The 25,169-nt window shown below is 34.9% G+C and overlaps 1 non-coding gene across 1 annotated transcript; it reads left to right on the top strand.

Annotated features, from left to right (window-relative positions):
* Positions 1-13,560: 13,560 nt before the first annotated feature.
* TRNAC-GCA (transfer RNA cysteine (anticodon GCA)) lies at positions 13,561-13,635 on the top strand. Its single transcript has one exon. It is a non-coding gene; the product is annotated as a tRNA-Cys (tRNA).
* The last annotated feature ends 11,534 nt before the right edge of the window (positions 13,636-25,169 follow it).

Here is a 25,169-nt window from a genome sequence, read left to right as displayed (position 1 = left end):
GCCCAATGCTTCTTCAAGCACACCTACTCCAATGACGACTGACAGCTATGCAATGGATGCTGGTTTCACATTGGTGACCAGGTCTAAAGCAAAGCTTTCTAAAAAACAAGCGGAGGTTATCACTCCGGCGAGACCTTCTGCCTCTTCAACACGGCCATCTGCCGTTACTTCATCGAGACCTACTGTCTCTTCCACTTCAAAGGGACCTTCTGTCCCCTCAACCTACTCGGATGCGGTTGTTCCCGTTCGATTTTCTTCAGTTCCTAAAATCAGGACCTATTTTCAAAAATCTGTGTCTATACCAGAAGCTATGGTAGAACCAGAATACGACGACCCCAAAATCAGCGAAGTCGTTAAAAAAGCCTATCCATCGGGATTCTTTTATATCCCAAAGATCTTCATAAAACCATAAGGTTTTATGAATTTATTCTAGTCGACACAAAGTCCGTTGAAATTACTCATATTCCGAGTCGCGATGATCCTTCGAAAATCGCGTATTCAAAATTAAAAATTTTTAAAGTCATGAACTCGACGTATTGGAATCAAGATCCATACACGGAGAAGACTTTTTCAAAACCTTTTGTTCTTCATTCTTACTCATACAGAGACTATCAGATGACATGGTTCAATGTCATTTGGTATCAAAATTACGAGCACTCGTGGTTTATTCAATTCTGCCAGAATGCTCATAAAATTCATTACCCATTTTGGTTTATCAAATGGTGGAAAATCTTTGGATCAGCCAAAGATATATTTCCAGTCCCAATACAGGAATCGTACCACTACTTCATTCAAAATATATTCAAAACCCCATTTCCATTAACCATGCCCTGTTGGGTATACTTTCAAATTCCTTGGATTTTAACTTGGAATTTTCAAATTAAAGAAACCGAATACCAAATAAAACAAGTCTTCAAAACTATCAAAATCAAATGGTGGGATAAATATACTTATACCCACGCAGACATCAAAGCGGTAAAGGTCTGGCTATCTGAGAATGGCCACCTTCAGGATTTATCCAAGAAGAGGACCTCCGAATTCCTTAATTCAAAGTCGATGCTACTCGCTGCATTAGTCCAGACAACTTCAGAAGCTGATTTTCAAAAGCTTCTTCAAGAGGTCGCATCAGTCGGTTCGACGTCTTCTCCTTCTATTGTAGAAGAAGAAGATGAAGACACGATTTATGATCTCAATAATCCATTTTTGGATTCTCAACCACCTTTGTAAATATCATCATCAATGACTGAATAGTCGTTAAACTATTTGTAAAAAAAATTAAAAAAAAATTCGTTGGTGAAATATGTCAGGATGAAACATTTCTCCTCACATATCTCATCATGTTTGTTTGTCTTGAATCTTTTCCTTTATTATTTTCACTTTTCCCATTTGTATTATTATTTTCACCTTTATTTTCACTTTTCCCATCATCACATTATTGATGATTATGGATTTCCACATTCGTCAAATTATTGATGAGTATGGATTTTCACTTTCATCTCATCATTGATGAAGTGAAATAAATAACCTATAAATAACCTTCAAAATAATACAATTATTCAATCAATAAATGTATTAAATTATAAGGAAGAACAAATTTCTTTTTTAAAGGAAGAAATTTCATTCAAAAGAATAGAAGATGTGGAGCTTCAATTACTCTATGTTAGCTACTATGTTTAGGATTTACTAATTGGACACGAGTTCTTGGATTTAGGGGATTGTTTTATGTAATTTTCAACTACAACTTATGTTTTCAAATTTTTAGGTCATAATTTAGGTAGTGGTTGTATATTATGGATGAACACTAGAGTTTCTATCCCGTTCACCACAACTACTCTAGTTTTTGTTTGAAGGCTATAATTGTCATCTATGTTGTATGGCAATAAAATTTGTTTAGATGAAATTTTAGTTAAAGTTGCATATTCTACTTCTTGCTAGTAAAAAATTTGTTTCTTAGCATAATATGAATTTAGTTGCAGAGTTATTAGGAATAAGATGGAGAAAGAAATTTTCTTTAAAATAATAACCAGACCCAAGTTCATCTTTGTTGTTGTTGTGTAATTGTGATTTTACAAAAAAACTTAACTAATATGAAATATCAAGGTAAATCAAGAATATGTCCTACACGTCATTCAAGATGACAATAAAATGGAGTTAAATTGAACGCAGTTTTAGTTTCATGTTTAGTAGGTTCAAGATGAAGCATGATTGTATTAATGATATTAAAGAGAAATTCGTGTTTTATTAGAAGAGACCAACTTCATTTAAGATACTAGGAGTTTAAACTACTTCCATTGTAATTTCAATCACTCCAGAATGATTACAAATTTAGGGTTGGTTAATTGGACATCAATTATCAACTTTAGGTTATAATTTAGGTAATAGTCATTATAATGTTAATGAGCATTAGAGTTACAATTCTTCCATGGACCATATGTGTTATAGTTAAATGATTCTTCCATGGACCATATGTGTTATAGTTAAATGAATATATATATATTATGTATGTTGAGGTTTGGGTAAAGCACAAACTAGTAAGGAACACCATTGTCAACTCTAGAGCCACCCACAACTCATGATGGAGACCGATGCAAAATAGTTTAACATCCTTTGGCATCAAGATACAGGAAAGATGAACGCCGTCAACTTGGAAGCTTTACCTGTCTTAAGAGTCACAATGAGATCTCTAATAAAGCTGGAGCCTTGGACTAGGCAAATTGTTTAGTGATAGTTGAAATGGATGACCTCAACATCGTGTCAGGAATGAACGTCCTGCTGAAACACAAAGTCATTTACATGCCCCTAGCAAAATGTCTAGTAGTAATGGAGTCTAACCCGACAATCATTTACAAAAACATCCATCAACCAAGAGGGTTGAAAATGATGTCATACTACAGTTGAGAAAGAATCATAGCCATGATGAATCTATGATTGCTGCTATTGTTGTAATTGAAAAGGGGAGATCGAGTGAGCCAACCTCAATAGAAACCTTGTTGCCACTACATGAACACCACGACGCAAAACAAGGTCAGATAATGGATTTATCCCCACCAGGAGAGACAAAAACAAGGTCAGATACTGAAGAAGGGAGACAGAGACAAACCACTGAAGCAACACATGTTCACACATAAATATCATCTAGACGGATGAAGAGAAGGGTCAGTCGGAAGCGTCAACCACATCAATTTCAAGAAAAACAAAGAGTTCATATAAGTTAAGTTTAGATAAACTTCGAGTTCAAAGCAATAAGAACCAAAAACTGGTGTGAAAATACTATGGACTAGTTAAAGTTATCCATAAGATTATGAAGACATCATATAGAATCCAATTGCTCTTATGGATACGGACTAACCTTGTTGTCCACGTTAGTAACTTGAAACGTTATTATTTGGATCAAGAAGACATCAAGCAGAAGCAGGTGGTATGATGTCATACAAATAAGAAAATGTTCCAAGCGAAGAAAGTAGGAAAGACACGTACAGAGAAGACATGAATACTCAACAAACCGAGAAGTGATTTTCAACAGCACCTAGTAGGTTGGAAGAGACTCCTCATTATGAGATCAGCTGGAAGCGCATTGAGAGACATAAAGTCAGCCTTATCCAATAAATTGTGTGGGGGCAGATGTCACAGTCATGATTGCCCAAGTCGTGTTGCTTGTGGTTGCATGTTGCATGTCTCAGCCATTCTTGTAAATGATTTGTTGTCCAAGGCGGTTATTTGGGCAATGTTATTGTTTACCGATCATTTGGAAGACACGCCTTGAGCAATCTTGACCGTCACAATTGGCTAAGACATTTGTTGTCCATATGTTATTGTTGTCCAAGAGACTCCTCATTATGAGGTCATGATTGGCTAAGACATTTAAAGAAGTTTTACCTAGGGCAACTTCTATCACAATCCCCTTCTCGCTCTCTGAAACTTCTTTAAATGTTATTGTTCACTGGTTATTTGGGCGCATCTTTCTTAAAAGAATTGTGACGACAGATGACCTAGGTAAAACTTCTATTGGGAGATCAGTGCAATAGAGAATCTGTGTCCCTTTCCTGAAACATTCAGCGGACAACATAACAAAGAGTTCCTAGAAAAAATATTATAGAACAATTTGTGTAATGCCTTTGAAGTTAGGCTCGAGGCTCTATCTTATCTCCCAAGAATATGGTTCATTCTCTATTCACATAGAAATTCTTCAATAGAAAGTGGTACCCTCATCTTCTTTTACAAAACTTTCTCAAGTCCTCATGGAATGATTTGAAAGTGGTACCCTCATCTTCTTTTATAAGACTACTTCGACCTTCATGGAATGATTATGCCATGTTGATTTTTAGAGAAGGGAGTAGGAGTAAGAGTAGATGACTGTTTATGGTCCAAGTCCCGAAAAGGTAAGTCTTTATGTCAAGAAAGAAGAGGAATCCTCTTAGTTTCCAAAATTTGAAGAGAATCATACTACACAAATTTCCTTTGTTTGTTTATTCTTGTTGTTTGCTCTCTTCAATTAACATGTTATAAAGACACTTGTAAATTATAATTAAATATAGCTTCCTTTTTCTTTTTTTTTTCTTTCCAAATATCCATTTGATTTACTTCTTGGTTCAAGGTTTAAAAAATCTATTTCAAATCTTATTATATTGCATGCTTCAATTTGATATAATTGTTGGGGGTATTTTGAGAATCAAACTCGAGACATCTTGCACCCGAAGCGAGAATCATACCACTAGACCAAATGCCTTGTAGTGGATCTATCATTTTTAGTTGCTGGTCTATATTTTTTATGCGCCTCAATATTTGAAATTTATCCACATCTTTTGGTTTCAATTCTAGAAATAGAAATGATATCCATAGAAATATAAATTTTACAATGCAAATAAGAAAAAGTCGTGATCAAGTTTTAGATAAAAGTAGCAAACATGTTGATAGATATAAAAATAAATTCAAGTTCTTTCTCGGGCCTAATTATGAATTGGAAGATTTAGCTGATATGAATTGTTATTGGTTTGATACCAATAACAACAGTCATTTAGTATCCTAAGGATCCATATGTGTCCATGAAAATTAGTTAATGCTATATTTTTCTTATATTGGCCCTAATATCTCTCAACCAAATGCATTAGTTGAGAATGTATTTAATATTTTTCTTTTGTCCTTTTCTTTTTTAGAAGGGTCTTATGTCTTCATTCCATTTGAAAAATGATATTTTGTTTGGTAATTTTAAACTCATTATTTTTGTTTGTTCATTCCACCTAATTTGTAAAAAAAAAAAAAATCATACCACTAGACCAAATGCCCTCATAGTGGATCTTTCATTTTTAGTTGCCCGTGTGTATATGTTTTCCGCACCTCAATATATGAAATTTATCCACATATTTTTGTACTTTAGAACCTACTATTATTGTCATGTTAACTTCACATGGTCTATGAGACGGTTGAAGCAACATTGCCACTAGAGCCCATGCATTCCTTTGGGATAGATATGTTAAAAATTAGGCCCATTTGATAACTATATATTTTTTTTTTTATTTCAAAATTATGTGTTTTATCCTTTTATAAATAAATAAATAAATAATAAAAAAAAACATTTGAATCTTAAGCAAAATTTCACACCAAACTATTTATAGTCTCCCACCAAGAATTTGTTATTGGGTAGCCGATTCTAGGGGTTTCAAGGGCCTATTTCTTCATTGAACCCCTTCCATATCCTATCTTCAGGCTAAAGAAATTGGTTTGGACGAACTTCTTTGAGTGTAGGAACTTAATTTCAAAAAATCGTTTTCGGTATGCAATTCACTTGAAACGCCAGATTTTCGATCTCATGGGTAGCTTGTTCTATGATGTCTCAGCTCTCGATTCCTTCATCAATTTTACTCGACTTCTTCCTTTGAAGCTAGAGGAATCCTTAATTGGAAGGAAAAGAGATCGTAGATAGTAATTTTGACTCTTATCCCCAATTTAATTTCGAAACCTATTTCCTTCAATTTGGCACGCTCTCGAGGTTGTTTTTCTTCGTGGTCTTCTATGGAAGCATTCCTTGGAGGTGCAGAAACTGATTGGAATCATTCTTGCTCGACGAATCATCATGTATCCTTAGATTGGATTTTCAACTTTTTCTTGAAGTTCTTCAATGGCTGATTGAATTGGGGGAATGGTTTCTAGGCACTTTCAGCACTCTATTCCTTCATAGAACTTGTGGGTAATCTTGTTGAGAAATGGTAAGAATAAGTTTGAAGAGAAATGGTGGAGGATTTCTCAAGAATTTGGAAGAAATCTGAGAGTAGGAGACCCATAATCTAAACGCTTATTGTCTTCGATTGGGGGATCGACCTTTCTCGATTTTTATTCCGTATTGTTGCACCTACTTCAGACTTTATAGGAGGAGCTTAAACCGATATTGAGAGTTCCAAATTCTTCGATATTTAGAAGTTTGAAGAGAAATGGTGGAGGATTGCTCTCGAATTTGGAAGAAATCTGAGAGTAAGAGACCACAATCTAAACGCTTATTGCCTTCGATTGGGGGATCGACCTTTCTCGATTTTTATTCCGTATTGTTGCTCCTACTTCAGAGTTTATAGGAGGAGCTTAAACTGACATTGAGAGCTCCAGAATCTTAGTTATTTAGAGATCTAACTTCCTGGATAATTTCTTAGAGATATCAACTCCGATCATATCCTTACCGACTTTGCTTTGAATACTAGTCGTTGGATGTGATGATCCGTCCGTGTTCGTTCTTCATCATATCAAATTTTGGAGGAGATCCGAAAGTTGAAATTTGAGTTCGAAGGATTTTGCTCGGATGGTCACGGTAGATGCTCTGATTCTAATTAGAGTGGCATTTCTGTAATTATCCATTCTTCTAGGGGTATTTTGGTAATTTGAAACTTTCTGAATATTTTATTATTATTTTTCTAAAAAAAAATCCATAATTTTTCTACAAATTGCTCATCACTTTTTGATCATTTTTTGCTTATTTTGATTCTTGAGATTCCTTCTAGATAAGGAATTAAAAATCCGGAAAGATTCTTGATAATTGATAAAATGACTTTTTTGCCCTTTTCATTTACTTTTTCCTTTCCAATCCTTTTCGAAAGGCCTTTTAACTCCTTGAAATCACTTGTTAGGGTACACGAGTGACTTGACTAAGTCCTTTGTTCTTGCTTCATTCTTTAATTTTTTTTCCTTTCTAGGTACTTGGTACATGGATTATTGATGAACCTAGGTTTATACATAATGTCATGGGTTAGGCTTTAGGAGTTTAGGTTTTAGCTTAAGGAAACATTAGAGGGTAACCTAACGTGAACTAATTCGTGTGAAAATCTACTAGCACTTTCAGGACCTCTTTCATTCTTGATTTTTCTGAATCTTCTGCCAGAAAAGTCTTCTCCGATCAGTGCCTTCCTTTTTTAAACACCTTGTAATTCTTATTCTTTAAAAAATTTAATGATTCGGGAAGTTTATAAAAATTAGAAAATGAACCATTTTCTCAATGTTTTTTCAAAATAGGTCAGGGTACAAGGTTCTTATTCTAAAATAGGTCAGGGTACAAGGTTCTTATTTGCCTTCTGTTTCCCAAGTGGCTTCTTCTACTCTATGATTCTTCCATAGGACGTTAACAAGAGAGATTTCCTTATTTCTCAATCATTTCACTTTCTTGTCTATTATTTGAATCAGGTCTTCTTTATATGTTAGGTCATCTCTCAAGAAGAGAGTTTCATGAGCCAGTACGTGCGAACGATCTAGGGTATACTTCCGTAGTATGGATACATGAAAGATATTATGTACTGCAGACAAGTTTGGGCATTGCCCGATTCTATAGGCCACAGATCCAATCCTTTCTAATATCTCAAAGGGACGGATAAACCTAGGGCTTAGCTTCCCCTTTTTACCCTACCTGAGCACCCCTCTCATGGGGTGCTACCTTTAGGAATATATGATCCCCTACCTACAATTCCATGTCCTTGCGCCTTAGGTCTACATAGCTTTTCTCTGGACTTTGTGCGGTTTATATCCTAGCTTTAATCTTCTGGACTGCGGCGTTGGTAATTTGCACCAGCTCTGGCCCAATAGTTGTCGTTTTCCCCACTTCTTCCCAAAAGATAGGGGATCGAAATCTTCGTCCATAGAGAACCTCGTATGTGGCCATTTGTATGGTGGCTTGGCAAATATTATTATAAGCGAATTTCATAAGGGGTAGGTACTTAACATGTCTTCCAATATTTGCTTGAGCATTTTTTTTTTACCATCTTTTTATGGGTGGAATGTCGTACTATAACTGCGTACCCAATGCCTTTTGTTAAATTTTTAAGAAGGGCGATTTAAATCTGGCATCCCAGTCTAATACTATTGCCTTTTGTTGAATTTTAAGAAGTGTACCCAATACCTTTACTGATGAATATTCATTTTTAATGTTAGCAAGAGTAGCTTAGTTGGGAGATTGTTAGACTGAAGATTTGAAGGTCACACGTGTTTTATCCACGTTCACGTTCACCGCACCTGTTTCAATTTGCATAACCTGACTATTCAATAAAAAAATTAGTCATTATTTCTTTTTAAAATCTCAATGAATAAGCGAAAATATATTTACCGAATTTTTTTTATTTCCAATGATTGCGGGATAGCTCAGTTGGGAGAGCGTCAGACTGAAGATCTGGTCACGTGTTCGATCCATGTTCAACGCACTTGGTTCACGTTGCATAACTTGACTATCAAATCTAAAACATGTGATTATTCATTTTTTATGTTATTTGGGATCACTTAGTTGGGATTATAACACCTTATAGTTTTGTTGATTATTATTTCTTTTTAAAATGTGATTATTCATTTTTTATGTTATTTGGGATCACTTAGTTGGGATTATAACACCTTATAGTTTAGTTGATTATTATTTCTTTTTAAAATATAATGAATTAGTGGAAATAGCTTTACTTATGAATTTTTATTTTTAACGTTAGTAGGGATAGCTCAGTTGGGAGAGTGTCAAACTAAAGATTTGAAGGTGACGTGTTTGTTTAATCTCCACGTTCACCGCACCTGTTTCTATTTGCATAAGCTGACTATTCAATAAAAATTTAGTTATTATTTATTTTTAAAATTTCAATAAATAATGAATTAGCAGAAATACCTTTACTTATGATTTTTTTTTTCAAATATTAGCGAAGATAATTCGGTTTCACCGCACCTGATTCACGTCACATAACTTGACTCCTAACTATTCAATTTAAAATTAGTGATTATTTCTTTTTAAAATATCAATGAATTAGCTAAATACCTTACTAATGAGTTTTCGTTTTTAATGTTAGTGGGGATAGCTTAGTTGGGAGAGCGTCACTGTAGATCTCAAGGTCACGTGTTCGAGTTGAAGGAAGTGTCATAAGGCTAACTTTTTTTTTTTAGTGATTTTATTTGATTTTATTTCAATTTTGTCAAACTCACTCAGGTGCTCATCTCAATCATTTCAGCCTTGTTGGCGTTCAATAACAATCATTTCAGCTTTGTTGGCGTTCAATAACAATCATTTGAGCCTTGTTGGCGTTCAATAAGAGAGACCTTGGAAATAACCTGTAACTATTCAACTGGATTATCACATTAACAATTTGAATCAAATAAAGTGACATTAACCATTTGAATCACCTCAACCCCACTTGTTGAACTTGACCAAATGTCTATAACATAACACTAACAAAGGTACAAAGTAACACAAACAACGGTACAAAGTAACACTAACAAAGGTACAAAGTTCATAAAAGTCTTTTTAATCTAAAATACCATTGAACTTGATCATTATAGTGCCTCTCAAACGTAGGTAAAGTTTAAATTCGGGTCTCCTTGTCAAACTCACTCGGGTGCTCATCTCAACCATGATGGCATTCAACAAGAGAGCCCTCGAAAATAGCCGGATTATCGCATTAACCATTTGAATCACCTCAACCCCACCGTTGAAATTGAAACAAATATCTATAACATAACACTAACATAGGTACAATGTCCATAAAAGTCTTTTTAATCTGAGATACTATTGAACATGACCATTAAAGTTCCCCTCAAAATGAGGTAAAGTTTAAATATAATTGGTGACAAAAGATGAAACTATAAAATAAAAAGAAATAAGAAAATAATATTCAATTTCAGAGAATCAAACCAGAATCTCCTAGGTGAAAGCCAAAATCCAAACCGTTGGACAACAATGAATTTTTGGTGTAGTTGTCCTAAAGTCTTTTGTCTAATCGCTGAAGAGTTTTACTATGATGTTTTGGGTAATGTCTAACTCTTCGACACGTCCTTTCATGTGTGTGATAGAGTTATCAGAGTTACCGCGACGTTTCGAGCTGTTCGATCGTGTGGCTCTTTCTTCAAAAGGGTCAACATCCAACGTCAGGTCTTTGATTGGCAACCCATCAAGGGGAGCGTCGATTGCATCGATTCCATCAACGGTCTTCCCATGAGTTTATGGTGCATGACCCATGTTTTATATCATCCACCTTGGAGCGCCACCGTTCGTGAGATGCATTGTGGCCAACGTAACTCTTAGGTCCTATGAGCAAGTTCCTGTAACCTTCAAGTATTGTTCTACGTCAAAAATAAAGTTTTTTAATTCGTTAGCATCCCGGTTCCCATTTAAGGGTTTCTGTTTTTGGATTTTCAGTTTGTTAAGCCCAACATGAGCTTGGCTTGGGGTGTGGTTCTCTACGACCCTCCTTATCAAACTCACTCTGGTGCTCATCTCAATCATCTCAGCCATGATGGCGTTCAACAAAAGAGACCTTGAAAATAACCGGATTATCACATTAACCATTTGAATGACCTCAACCTCACTTGTTGAAATTGAACAAAATATCTATGACATAACACTATTAAAGGTTCAAAGTTCATAAAAATCTTTTTAATCTAGGATACTATTGAACTTGACTTCATTATAGTGCCTCTCAAACCAAGTTCATAAAAGTCTTTTAAATTTAAGATACTATTGAACTCATCCATTATAGTGCTTCTCAAACCTAGGTAAAGTTTAAATATAATTGGTGACAAAGATGAAACTATAAAATAAAAGAAATAAGAAAATAAAATTTCATTGTCGAGAATCAAACTCAGGTCTCCTCGATGAAAGCCAGATCTTCTGTGTAATGTCTAACTCTTTGACACGTTTTTTTATGTGTGATAGAGTTCTCAGAGCTACCGCCACATTTCTTGTTGTTCGATCCGGTGGCTCTTTCTTCAAAAGTGTCAACATCAAACATTAGGTCTTTGATTGGAAACCCATCCAGGGGAGCGTCGATTGCTTCAATTCCATCAATGGTCTTCCCACGATTTTTTTGTGCATGACCAGTTTTTTATACAATTCACCTTCAAGCGCCACCATAGTTTTGCATCGTCCACGAGATGCATCGTGGGCAAATATAACTCTCAGGTCCTCTCAGCAAGTTCCTATAGTCTTGAAGTATAATATCAAAACATATTAACGTATTTGATATTTTAAATATTAAAATAATTGATGTGTATCATAAACATTAAATAAAAATATATATTAAAAATTTGAATGAGATTCATATTAGTTAAACATATATTATGATATTCTACCACATTTTAATATTATTTAAATAAGATATTATATCTTAATGTATTAGGTATTCAAATATATAATTTGACAAAAATTATCACAAGTTCACTGTAAATAGAACCCTAGGGTTAAGTCAAAAAGCATCAAACACTAAATACTGTGACACTTTAGGTGATATTTTGCGGAGGAAGCTGATAAAGTCTTCAAAGAGCATGTGGTCATGTCTGACATTTTAGGTTAACAACATGGTGAAAAGAAACCAGAAATTATGATACTGGTAATTAACTACAAACCTTTGACTAAGGTTTTAGAATAAATAAGATATTCAATCCAAAACAAAAATGATTTGATAAAAAGAATTTAGAGTCAAATGTTTTTATAAAATTCGACATGAAATTGGGATTACAGAAAATTCTAATTTCCTAAAATGACAAATATAAAATAGCATTTATGTCCAATTTAGAAAATATGAGAGGAACGTCATGCCATTTAGGTTAAAAAACGCTCCATCCGAATTTCAGAAGATTATGAATGATATTTTAAATCCTTTCAAAAAATTTCAATAGTTTATATTGATGATGTGTTGATATTTTCTAAAACCATTAATGTCAACACTTTAAACATCTACATCCATTCATTAATGTAATCAAAAGAAAACAACTAGTTGTGCCCATACCCAAAATCAAATAACATCAAACTCAGATCCATTTTCTTGGATTTTAAATTTATTTGAGCCTTATTAAAACCCATCCAATGGTCTTTGTCTCAAACTTTGGTGATGACGTATCCTAGAAAAGGCAACTACAAAAAAATTTTAGGTTCTGTCAATTACGTGTCTTATATCCTTCAAGATATCACACACATTTACAAATTTCTTGATGAGTGTGTTCAAAATAATACAAAGTCTTGATTTGTAAGGGATATCTCTACAACAAAAAAAAAAAAAATCAAATCATTAGTCAAATAAACTCTCTGCTTAAGTCTTATTGACCCAAGGGCAGATCTCATAATGAAACGTGACGCATCAAATATCCGATATGAAGGTATCTAAAATTGTCAAAGAGGACAGAGAATCAATTATCATATTCATTCAAAAGCCTCTACTAATACCATACAAATTACAAAATAGTAATAAAAATAAAAAATAAAAAAAATACTATTTCCATTGTCTATTAAAATGTATTCCGAGAGTCAAATTTAGTTTTAGAAAAAGAAGGGAATAATCTTGTTTCAAACCAAAAAAAAAGTTTTGTTAGATAGAAGTAAGTTTTGTTGTGGTTTGATTCTAAAATTCTACCTATAAAAGAAGTTGAAAACACCTTGGGAGATTACGTATGGGAGAGTTTCTAACAAAGTCTCTCTTCTTTTCTCTGTCTTCTCAAACGGATACTAATCCAACCAATCATTTGCATGGACTCAAAAGTTCAATTACCTATAAAAGAAGTTGAAAACATCTTGTGAAAGTTTATAAGGATACTACGACCTCTAGCTTTGCAAAATCCAGTGTTGTTGGCGCTTATCAAAATCGCTGCCAGAATAAAGTTTAACAAGTGGTTCTATGGTGTAGTGGTTAGCACTTTCGACCTTGAATCTAACGACCTGTGTTTAATTCCCGATAGGCAATCCACCAATTTCTACAAAATTGGTTCATAGCCGATTCGGTAGGATCACTTTTGGACCGATAATCTGTAGAAGGGGTCACTAAGGTCGAGATCATACAAAATGGGTCCATAGCTCAATGTTAGAGCATTTGATTGCAGATCAAGAGGTCACCAATTCGAACATAGTTGGGCCCTTCTATCTTGGATAGAAATTTGTTACACTTTTTGGACCGACACTATGTCTAAGGGGTCACAAATGTTAAAATCCTACAAAATGGATCCATGGCTCAGTGGTAGAGAATTTGACCGATCACCCGTTCGAACTTGGTTGGGCCCTTTTATTTTGGACAGACACTTTTTACACTTTTGGACTGACACTCTGTAGAAGGGGTCACTAAGGTTAAAATCATGAAAAATGGGTCCATAGCTCAGTGGTAGAGTATTTGACTGCAGATCAAGAGGTCATCAGTAGTTCGAATCTGGTTGGGCCCTTTTATTTTGGACAGACACTTTGTTCGATTTACTCCCGACCATTGAGTGTTTAAAGGAAAAGAAATAAGACTTAGCACACACTGTGAACATGGTTAAAAACTTATGTGGTCTTAGCGCCACTATATAATATAGTAGAGAAATAAAAAAATGTTACCCTCATTTGTGTGGTGTTGTACCATAAGTGATCAATGGCTACTTATAATTTTACCTTTTAAGGTTGTAAATATTTGTGGGTTTTAAGCACTTTTATAGAGAAAAGTTCCTTAAATAGAAGTCTTATTAGATACTTCTAAGCATTTAGAGATCAACTAGACACAAAGCTAAACATTCTAAAAAAAATTAGGGGTTAAACTTTCCGGTTAACGTAATTTAAGAAATTTATGATTTTTATATTCTCAAGAGTTTAATTGAGCTAGGTCGATTCAATCTAGTGGACCCAAGAATTGAACCGAACCAAACCAACTAGTTAGTAACATGATTTAGTGGAAGCATTTTCACGCAAAGTAGAAGCAATAATGGAGGGTTTGCAATAATATAGTTTTCACCCCTTGTTTCTCGAGTGAATATTGAAATAATATGGTTTTCCTGTTAAGTTTTGCATGGAAGAAAGAAAGACTGGATGTAAAGTATTATTTCAATTTGTTTGTAATATACAACAATATATAAATTAATTATAAGAAATATATAAAATTACATGTTCTCCAAGAGGTTCAATCAACACAGGAGGGTTACTTTTGCAATCACTCTAAAGGTGCTCAAGATCACAACGAGTTAGATAAAACAGCTCTAGAACTTTGAATCCAATAACTTGAGTTTGACTCGTGATAGAATCTCTCTTCTTGTGGAATCTGCATAAAATAGGAAAACCATTCCAAAATCAATTTTTACAAGGGGTTCTATGGTGTAGTGGTTAGATCGTTCACTGTCAGGAAAGACTATCGAAGAATCAATGAAAAAACACAGAATAAGGAACGACAACACAAGACATTTTAAAACAAAAGGGTGTTACCTAGCATTCGATGCGAAAACACAAATTTTCTCGAGGCATAAGGTGTAACATTCTTGAGTTATTCCGAACTTGCGCCGCTATCATTTTAACCCATAATAACTAGCATGACTTTTAGGTTCCGAACTTGCTCCAAACAACTTGAAATCTTGAATTTATTCTCATGTCATATAAAATAGACTCTTATAGAAAATAGTTGGTAATTTGGAGCATGTCTAAACCTTGAGCTAGGCTATGACTTCTTGTTTTGTTTGGAGTATGTCTAAACCTTGAGCTAGGATATGACTTCTTGTTTCGTTTTTAGGAACTAAACCTTAGAGGTTGTCATGTCATGCATCGTATTTTAACCATGAAAACTCTTGCGAAGTAACTCTTAATTTTCTCCCCATGAGTGCATAGGTGGCGTTGTCATAATCGTGGCATCCTGCTAGCAAATCGTTGTACAGGGCATCTCATTTAGGTGAGGGAGATAATAAGTTCATCATGGAATCCTGCTCATGGTACATATACCAAAGCATCCCACCTAAAGAGAAATAGGGGCCTCGCGGCAGTGATGAGCATTTTCTCCCATATCTTGGTTTCGCTAACTAAAGTTTTCCAATAACTCCCAAACTTCATTACCTTATATAACCTCTCGGGATAAGGATTCATACAACATTTCATAAAATAAGATCTACTGAGAAAACTCGAGAAAAGGTCAAATTTTGAGTTGACTTGGACAGTTTAGTTGAACTGGACGTATCATCGTTTTCTTCCTCTGAAAAGGAAGAAGATGCGCATTTTTCGCATCGCCGCCATCTGAAACTCGGCCTGTACAGCCACATTTACAGCGTTTCTCTCCTCGATTTCTTCGTGAAAATTAAAGTTGGATGTTACAAGAAAGGTTTAGGGATTTATTTGATAACTTCTCGTGGATCGTAGCCTAAGATATTCGTTACCAAAGTTCATCCAAAATCTGATTTATCGCTGGAGATAAAACAAATGATTTCTTATTGGGTAGCCGATTCTAGGGGTTTCAAGGCCCAATTTCTTCATTGAACCCCTTCCATGTCCTATCTTTAGGCTAAAGGAATTGGTTTGGAGGAACGTCTTTGAGTGTAGGACCTTAATTTCTAAAAATTGTTCTCGGTATGCAACTCACTCGAAACGCCAGATTTTCTACCTCATGGGTAGCTTGTTCTACGATGTCTCAACTCTCGATCACTTCATCAGGTTTACTCAACTTCTTCCTCTAAAGCTAGAGGAATCCTTAATTTCAAGGAAAAGAGATTGTAGATATGAAATTTGACTCTTATCCCCAATTTAATTTCGAAACCTATTTCCTTCAATTTGGCACGCTCTCGAGGTTATTTTTCTTCGTGGTCTTCTATGGAAGCATTCCTTGGAGGTGCAGAAACTGATTGGAATTATTCTTGCTCGACGAGTCATCATGTATCCTCAGATTGGATTTCCATGTTTTTCTTGAAGTTCTTCAATGGCGGATTGAATTGGTGGAATGGTTTCTGAGCACTTTCAGCACTTTATTCCTTCATAGAACTCGTGGGTAATCTTATTGAGAAACTGTAGGAATAAGTTTGAAGAGAAATGGTGGAGGATTGCTCTCGAATTTGGAAGAAATCTGAGAGTAGGAGACCCATAATCTAAACGCTTATTGCCTTCGATTTTGGTATCGACCTTTCTCGATTCTTATTCCGTATTGTTGCTCCTACTTCGGACTTTATAGGAGGAGCTTAAACCTACATTGAGAGCTCAAGATTCTTTGTTATTTAGAAGTTTGAAGAGAAATGGTGGAGGATTGCTCTCAAATTTGGAAGAAATCTGAGAGTAGGAGATCCACACTCTAAACGCTTATTGCCTTCAATTGGGGGATTGACCTTTCTTGATTCTTATTCCGTATTGTTGCTCCTACTTCCGACCTTATCGGAGGAGCTTAAACCGACATTGAGAGCTCCAAAATCTTCGTTATTTAGAGATCAAACTTTCTAGATAATTTTTTGGAGATATCAACTTCGATCATAGCCTTACCGACCTTGGCTTTGAATACATGTCGTTGGACGTGACGATTCGTGGGTGTTCGTTCTAGATCATATCAAATTTTGGACGAGATCTGACGGTTGAGATTTGAGTTCGAAAGATTTTTCCCGGATGGTCATGGTAGATGCTCTGATTCGAATTAGAGTGGTATTTCTGTAATTATCCAGTCTTCCAGGGGTATTTTGATAATTTGCCACTTTCTGAATATTTTATTATTATTTTCCTCGAAAAATCCATAATTTTTCTACAAATTTCTCATGTCTTTTATCATTTTTCCCTTTTTCTGAATCTTGAGATTCCTTCTAGATAAGGAATTATAAATCGGGAAACATTCTTGATAATTGATAAAATGAGTTTTTTGCCCTTTTGATTTACTTTTTCCTTTCCAATCCTTTTCAAAAGGCCTTTTAACTCCTTGCAATCACTTGTTAAGGTACACGAGTGACCTGACTAAGTCTTTTGTTCTTGCTTAATCCTTTAATTTTTTTCCTTTCTATCCTTTGGGTCTTTCATGAGTGGCTTATTCTTATGGGAGCTAATTTCCTTCATTTTTGGGTGTTACATATACATACTCAACACAAAATAAGAAGCAGACTCAAAAGAAGCACAAAAAATACTAGATTAAAAATAGAGGTTAGTCCATGGCCCACACTCCAAAGTCCGCTCTCATCCATGACCAACTCTTATTTACTTGAAAAAAAAATGATAAACATGAAGTGAGTAAAACTTAGTAAGTAGTCTACTAGTAGGCTCTTAATCGTGACCTTAAGCTAGGATATTACTTCTTGTTATGTTTTCACGATCTTATACTGATCTTGAAAACCTTCCCCTAAAATAACCTTCAATCTTCTCCCCATGAACACAATTTTCTCCCCCATCTATCTTTTTTAAACACTTTTGAAAGTTAAAGAGTAGTTTTGAAGATTTTATTTTATTTTTTTATTTTATTTTTTTTTATTTTTGAAAATTTAACCATATATTTTTTTTTTTAAATTATGAGTATTTTTTTTTAGATAAAAGTGCAAAGTTCAATGGTATTTTTATTAATTTAGATTATAATTTAAGAAAGATACAAATTTTTTTGTTGATTAAGTTAATATTAATTTTATTAAACTACATAACACCACATCAAAATTAATTTATTCCTACTAAAATTAAAACTAAAAAATCAATTTATTTTAAAACTAAAAAGTATACTTTGTTTGACTAAAACATCCCTTATCCCAACTATAAAGAATTTAATTCCAAGCTCTCTTCTAATAGACAAACGTTTTATTAACCTCTATTGTAAGATTTCACTTCATCAATTTAAGTAGCGTTCAACTATAAATATCGAATTTTAAAGTATTCCTCGGCAAAGTAAATCTGTTGAAACTATCTATCAAAGGTGTTCCATAATGAGTTGTGGAGAAGTGTTTCCTTCGATTCAAATTTCAATTAAGGATGTCAATGACAAAAAAATGCAAGAGGCTAGAAGGTTTGTAGTGGAAGAAAATAACAAGAGTCATGGACATCGTTTCGTTTACAAGCTGTATCATGTGTCTTATTTATGGTTACATAATCTCGTTTAATTGGTGCACCTTTCACATCAGAGACATTTGTGCCTTAAACCGAGCTCTCTGCAATAGCGAACTTATTAAAAACTCTTTGCTTGCTGCAACATTTGCTTGACATAATTGGACCAAAGGACGGTATGGACGACCATAGCTCACTGTATTTGTCTCCAATCATGAAGTGTGACGTCGGATCTTTGTGCATACCATATTCATTAACTATAACATGGCAATACAATTTTTATGTTTTGACTGGGCATAGCATATTTTGTTGTTCTTGTATATCTTTAGTTACTTGTGATTAAAGCAAAGAAGTATAGACATGGTTTCCAACCAACCCTTTCTTTATAGTTAGTTCGACGAATGGGTTTTTGTTATCATTTTATTGTTAACCCTTCCGCTCGATTTTGTGTTATGATATCATATAGGAAATGAGAAACGACCTTACTTGGACAAAATTATATACTGTTTGATAATTATTGTTGATAACCAAGATAAATTGAATTATAAGCCTTTTAAGTTCAAAAGTAACAAATTACTTGTAAACTTTTACTTATAATCTTCGTATTCTTTATATAGCAATAAGGAAGGGAGGGATAGAAAAGATACTCATAATATCATTATGACTATGTCATATTTCATTAATAAAAGAGAGTAATACATCCACAAACACACATATATATTTCGAGAGAGAGAGAGGGCTTATTATAAGTAGAGATAACATTCTAGTAGTTGTATTGCTACTTGTGGACAAGGAACTCGAGAACTTCTTTAAAAGATGAGAGCTTATGAGTAGGTGGCGATGGATATATCACATGCACAAAAAGAAAGTTCTGCACCTTTGTAATAAAAGACCAAGGAATATCATCGTTATTTATAATTTCTATCACAATAATATAAATTCTGCGAGGATGACGTTCTCTAGTCATACCAACCAGACTATTTACCACACGCTTGTAGATGAAACGATGTCCACTATTCTCGTTATTCATTTAAACTACGAACGTTACTGCATTCCGCACTACTAGGATATTGACATCCTTAATTGGTACTAAAGCATCTAAAGGCAACCCTTCCACACGGCTCATTCTAACACCTTTGGTAAATAGTTCAAGAGACATTGTTAGGCCGATTTTATTCATGAATACTTAAGAATTTGATATTTATAGTTGTAGTTGAACGCTACTTAAATTGATGAAGTGAAATCTTACAATAGAGTCTAATAAAGCGTTTGTCCATTAGAATAGGTTGGAATTAAATTCTTTATAGTTCGAGATAATAGTTGTATTCTTTAAGTCATTGAGACTAGTGTTACTAGTCGTTGTTAGTATATTTGAGTATAAATATTAAAATGATTAGTTAGTAAATATTGTTTGAATTAAAGGGTTTATAATTCAAATGATCTTCATAACCTAATTCATAAAAAAATAAATAAAATAATTAGGAAGCATTTATGTGTTAGATCAAAATAAGATGCATAAAAAGAACTTGCCGTAATTACTTTATTCATCGACCTTTAATCTTAAAAGTAACTTAAAATATTGCAATATTGTGATTCAATTGCCTATTATGAAATTAGGCCCGAACTAAAAAAATAATATTGTTCAAAGATGGAAAAATTCCTAAGCCAACCAAAATATGTATTCAAAGATACAGAATTAACAATTCACAACAACAATCACAAACAATATTAATTAGCATCTTGTCTTTTGGTTTGTCACATTTTCAAACATGAACAAACCTCAATTTCGAGTCGGTGAGTATTATGAATCATAATCGATAGTATTTTGCAAGTAGCTTTGAGCATTCATAAAAGGTCGAAAGTTGAATTTCTTTAGAATGGTAACCATGTAACCGATGATTATTGTTGAATTTCCAAAAAATACATCACAACATTTCATTTATAGATATAAATGGAACCATTGATATAAAACCCTGATTATATAATTGCATCTTCGCTAACAAACCTACCTCGGAGTGATCATCTTCATAAGAGGCTGCAAATTAAGAAGCCTTCCAGGATTACTCAAAAGTGAACTTTTAAGACAAATGAAGCAATATTTGAGCAAGAAAAATCATGTTACGTGTGGCTGGGATACCACGGGGACACCAATGCAAGCAATCACTACCACCTGAAGTTTCTTTGATATTGTAGTTGGATCTATGAGACTCATCCCTCAGATGTGAAAGAGTAGTTATATCCAACATTATTACTTGTGTGTCTCTTATAGTACTCTCAACAAATGGATCGCTTGATCTATCTACTCTACTTTACTTCCTCTTTATAACAGTGTGGTATTGACACAACTCATATTGCTGATAATCATCACTTACATCCAAAACCAGAGTATAGCGGTCGACTATCGTCAAGGACCCCTTCACCATTTCCATTCCTACCGACGGAAAAGTTTTATTACATTCATTTCTTCCTCCTTTCTAACTTCTTCATTCTCACATCTTTTTTTATTTTAAAAAAAAAATTAAACGTGAAAAGGGAGAAAGAAGGAAGAAGAAAAAAGAAAACCTTTAATTTTGAAAGCTTATCAAATACTCTTTGACCGATGTAAAGAAAGCTTGAGAATAATTTATTCTCACGTCCCTCTTTGACACTTGTTTGATATATATCCGTCCTTCACATGTCGTATCATAATCATATCATAACGTAAAAACTTCATGGTTATATCTTTTCCTAATTTATCATAGCCTTAACGTCCTTAGACATGTCATAGTTGTGTTGTTACCTGAATGTACCTTAGTCATAACGTTACAGGAACGTATCCTTACGCTATCGTTCTATCAATCTATCATAATCCTATCCCTTTCTACCAATAACCTAATTATATTGTTCTATGAATCCATCGTGTCCATGTAATTTTTATCAATCTGTCATACCCATAGCACTTCGATATGTAACCAAACCATAACGTTTCATGAACATGTCTTACTCCTATCGTTACATTACATTTAGTGCATTCTACTCATATCCTATCGTTACATAGCGTTTAGTCGCTGAAAGTGTGACTGTTGGATATGGATAAGTAGAACCTCTTGGTTCGGGGAAAGTCGGAGATGTTGGCTAAGAAAGCTAAGCAGACAAGTATAGGACGGACAAAATGCACATACAAATTGATTGACATGATCCCTCTCCCTCTCTCTTTGGCTAGTTGGCTAGTTGCACGATAATCGGGAAAGCATACCAGGTAGGGAAAGAAAGGCTGCTCGTTCTCCTGTAAGGCCAACCCTCAACGGCGAGCTCACCAGGCAATGCTATAAGTCCGATAGAAGTCCAAGGTTTCGTCTACTACGGACCAGGAAGCTCTTGGAGGAGCTAACATGAAATGAGAAATACATTCGATTACGACAACTAATAGATAGCAAACTTTTTGGTAGAAACTGAATGATCCCTTGGCTCGGGCAAGAAAAGGAAAAGGTAGTCGTACTCTTACCTTTTCCGTCGGATGATAGGAAAGTTTGAGCTGAAAGATTGAATCACACCTGGTAAGAAAGGCAGGCTTAGCATGTTTCTCCAAACGTATAAACAAAAAAAGGAAGCAACCGGTCCTAAAGAGGATACCGATACGCATACATTCTCGCATGGAAGAACCTAGCTGAACCGGATCAAGGGTCCTAACCTAGTCCGACTGACCTTCTTTGGCTTGCCCCCGCCCCTTGTAACAAGGTCAACCCGTACGTGCTTTTTCCTTTCGTTTAGCGAGATGGCTTACCAGCTCTTTCGGCTCATAGCAGCAGTATGAAAAACGGAATCCTCATCCTGAGTTGAGTTCGCATTGCCAACGAATCGACATCGGCCAAACCAAGAGCTCCTATTTTTTCTTTAACGAAAGCGGATCTAACAGTTTCGATAAAACCAACATCTTCTAAAGGAGTCGCTCTGCCTTGATCACCGTGGACATATGCAGCTCCCACTTTACTTTTGCCTACCGTGAAAAGGAAAGTTCCCTCACGATAGGCCCTCCCAGCTCCCGAACGTATTTCTATCAATCGAGAGAGGTATAGAATAGTACAACAAACCAACAAGACAAGAATGGACTCATAAGATGGGCAGTCAGGGAAGCGATTTCATTTGTGTTATCCGCCAAGGAAATGATCAAGGAATTCTCTATACACGACTGAGAGATGACCGTATTGTTGCACATCCTGAATAAAGTACCGTAGGCAAGCGAAGCTTTTGAAAATGAAAGCGTGTAGAACTCAGATCCACTTTCTCTTCGATTCGTAAACTTCGGATCTGATCTTCCTTTCGCCTCTGGGTGACTAAGAGAGAATTTAGGCCTGGCGTGCATCCATTCGGTCAACAATAAGGTACAGAGCGGATTGATTAAATGGGCTTGAAGTTCCATTATCGTTAGGTCGAAGATCTCTACTAGGTTTAGTGCACTTTGGTAGTTGCGAATGTTGTTGTAATCGAATGTCTTTCTCATTCGACATTCTCTCTTACCAGGCACTCATACTCGCCAGGGTTGAGGAGACAGTCCGTGAGCTAATTGAGTTTCAAGATTGCGTATACGCAAAAATAGCTCACTTTCGACTTTCTCCTCAGCGTTTGGTGCCCAGTTCTATTTCAGGAAAGGGTCTGATCTCTTTCATTGTTGCACATTAATGCCGAAGGAGTCTTCGGAACCGGTGGGAGAGGCTATGATAACTTCAGGCTATTCAAATAGCATGACTGATACCACAAAGAAAGGGTATCTAAGTCACACTAGTGGAATAGTTTTTTCATAATAATTATCTCCATATATGATACCAAAAACCTGCCTGATGACTACTGATAAGATAAAGAGGTTTCAAAAGACAAAAGAATGACAATTCTACGTGTGATAGAAAAGATCTTTTTTTTTTCAGTGTGCGCGGTTTGCCTGCCTTCCTGACCACGGATAGGCTATGGGGCTTTGCACTTCGGCCCCTGAGAATACCACATCAAGGTGACAGGATTCGAACCTATGGCTCTCTGAAACTTCTTCATCGGTTATTTGGGCGCATCTTTCTTAAAAGAATTGTGATGACAATGGACAACATGCGTTCCTTCCTGACCACGGATAGACTACGGGGCTTTGCACTTCGGCTCGGCCCCTGAGAATACCACATCAAGGTGACAGGATTCGAACCTATGGCTCTCTGAAACTTCTTCATCGGTTATTTAAAAGTTCCTATAAAGAATACAATAGAACAATTTATGTAATGCTCTTTTTGAAGTCTTGCTCGAGACGATCTTTATTCTGCCAAGAATATGTTTCATTCTCTATTCTCACCTTCTCGGTTCAATGTTTAAAAATCACATTTTAAATCATATTATCTTGCATAATTCATTATGATATAATATTGTTGGGGGCATTTTGAGAATCGAACTTGAGACCTCTCACACCCAAAACGAAAATCATACCTCTTAGACCAAATGCCTTTTTAGTAGATCTATAATTCTTAGTTGCTAGTCTCTGAAACTTCTTAACATAATGAAAAGTTCCTAAAAAGAATATAGAACAATTTGTGTAATGATTCTCATCTTCTCGCATAATTCATTTTGATATAATATTGTTGGGGGCATTTTGAGAATCAAACTTGAGACCTCTCACACTTAGTTGCTAGTCTATATATGAAATTTATATAAGTTGAAGCTGGAATGCGTATTGATAACTATTTTATAACTTTTTTTTTATTTTTATTTCCTTTCAAAATTGTGCTTTTTTTTCTTTCGAAGGGGCATTTTGAGAATTGAACTTGAGACCTCTTGCACTCAAAGCAAGAATCATACCACTAGACCAAATGCCTTTATTATGGACTATATATTAAGTTATTTATGGAATGTATCATCATTATTTCATTTATTTTCTTTGTTAATGAAATCCGTGAGCAATTATTATTATATCTTTTAGATCTAGACCGTTGTTAAATTATTTACATAGGGTTAAGAAAAAAGAATAGAAGTTATTTTCTAGTGTAAGTTTTAGTTTGATAGTTCCATTTGAGACATATATCGTGGAGTACACAAGTAAATCATTAAGAGCATTATCATTAAATGATAATATACTAGGTTGAGATATATATCGTGAAGTTATTTTCTAGTGTAATATTGTAGAGAGAAGAAAAAAGCTAGGTTGAGACATATATCGTGAAGTTATTTTCTAGTGTAAACGATTTGTTGTCCAAGGCGGTTATTTGGGCAATGTTATTGTTTACCGATCATCTGGGCGACACGCCTTGAGCATTCATGACTGTCACAATTGGCTAAGACATTTGTTGTCCATATGTTATTGTTGTCCAAGAGAATCCTCATTATGAGGTCATGATTGGCTAAGACATTTAAAGAAGTTTTACCTAGGGCAACTTCTATCACAATCCTCTTCTCGCTCTCTGAAACTTCTTTAAATGTTATTGTTCACTGGTTATTTGGGCGCATCTTTCTTAAAAGGATTGTGACAACAGATGACCTAGGTAAAACTTCTATTGGGAGATCAGTGCAATAGAGAATCTGTGTCCCTTTCCTGAAACCTTCAGCGGACAACATAACAAAGAGTTCCTAGAAAAAATATCATAGAACAATTTGTGTAATGCCTTTGAAGTTAGGCTGGATGCTCTATCTTATGTCTCAAGAATATGGTTCATTCTCTATTCACATAGAAATTCTGCAATAGAAAGTGGTACCCTCCTCTTCTTTTACAAAACTTTCTCAAGTCTTCATGGAATGATTTGAAAGTGGTACCCTCATCTTCTTTTATAAGACTACTTCGACCTTCATGGAATGATTATGCTATGTTGATTTTTAGAGGAGGGAGTAGGAGTAAGAGTAGATGACTGTTTATGGTCCAAGTCCCGAAAAAGTAAGTTTTATGTCAATAAAGGAGAGGAATCCTCTGAGTTTCCAAGATTTGAAGAGAATCATACATACACAAATTTCCTTTATTTGTTTATTCTTGTTGTTTGCT

The sequence above is a fragment of the Cucurbita pepo genome, chromosome 10 (assembly GCF_057944985.1).
Source record: "Cucurbita pepo subsp. pepo isolate OVF chromosome 10, ASM5794498v1, whole genome shotgun sequence".
In the NCBI taxonomy this organism is placed as follows: Eukaryota; Viridiplantae; Streptophyta; class Magnoliopsida; order Cucurbitales; family Cucurbitaceae; genus Cucurbita; species Cucurbita pepo.
This window is presented reverse-complemented; position numbering and strand designations above follow the sequence as displayed.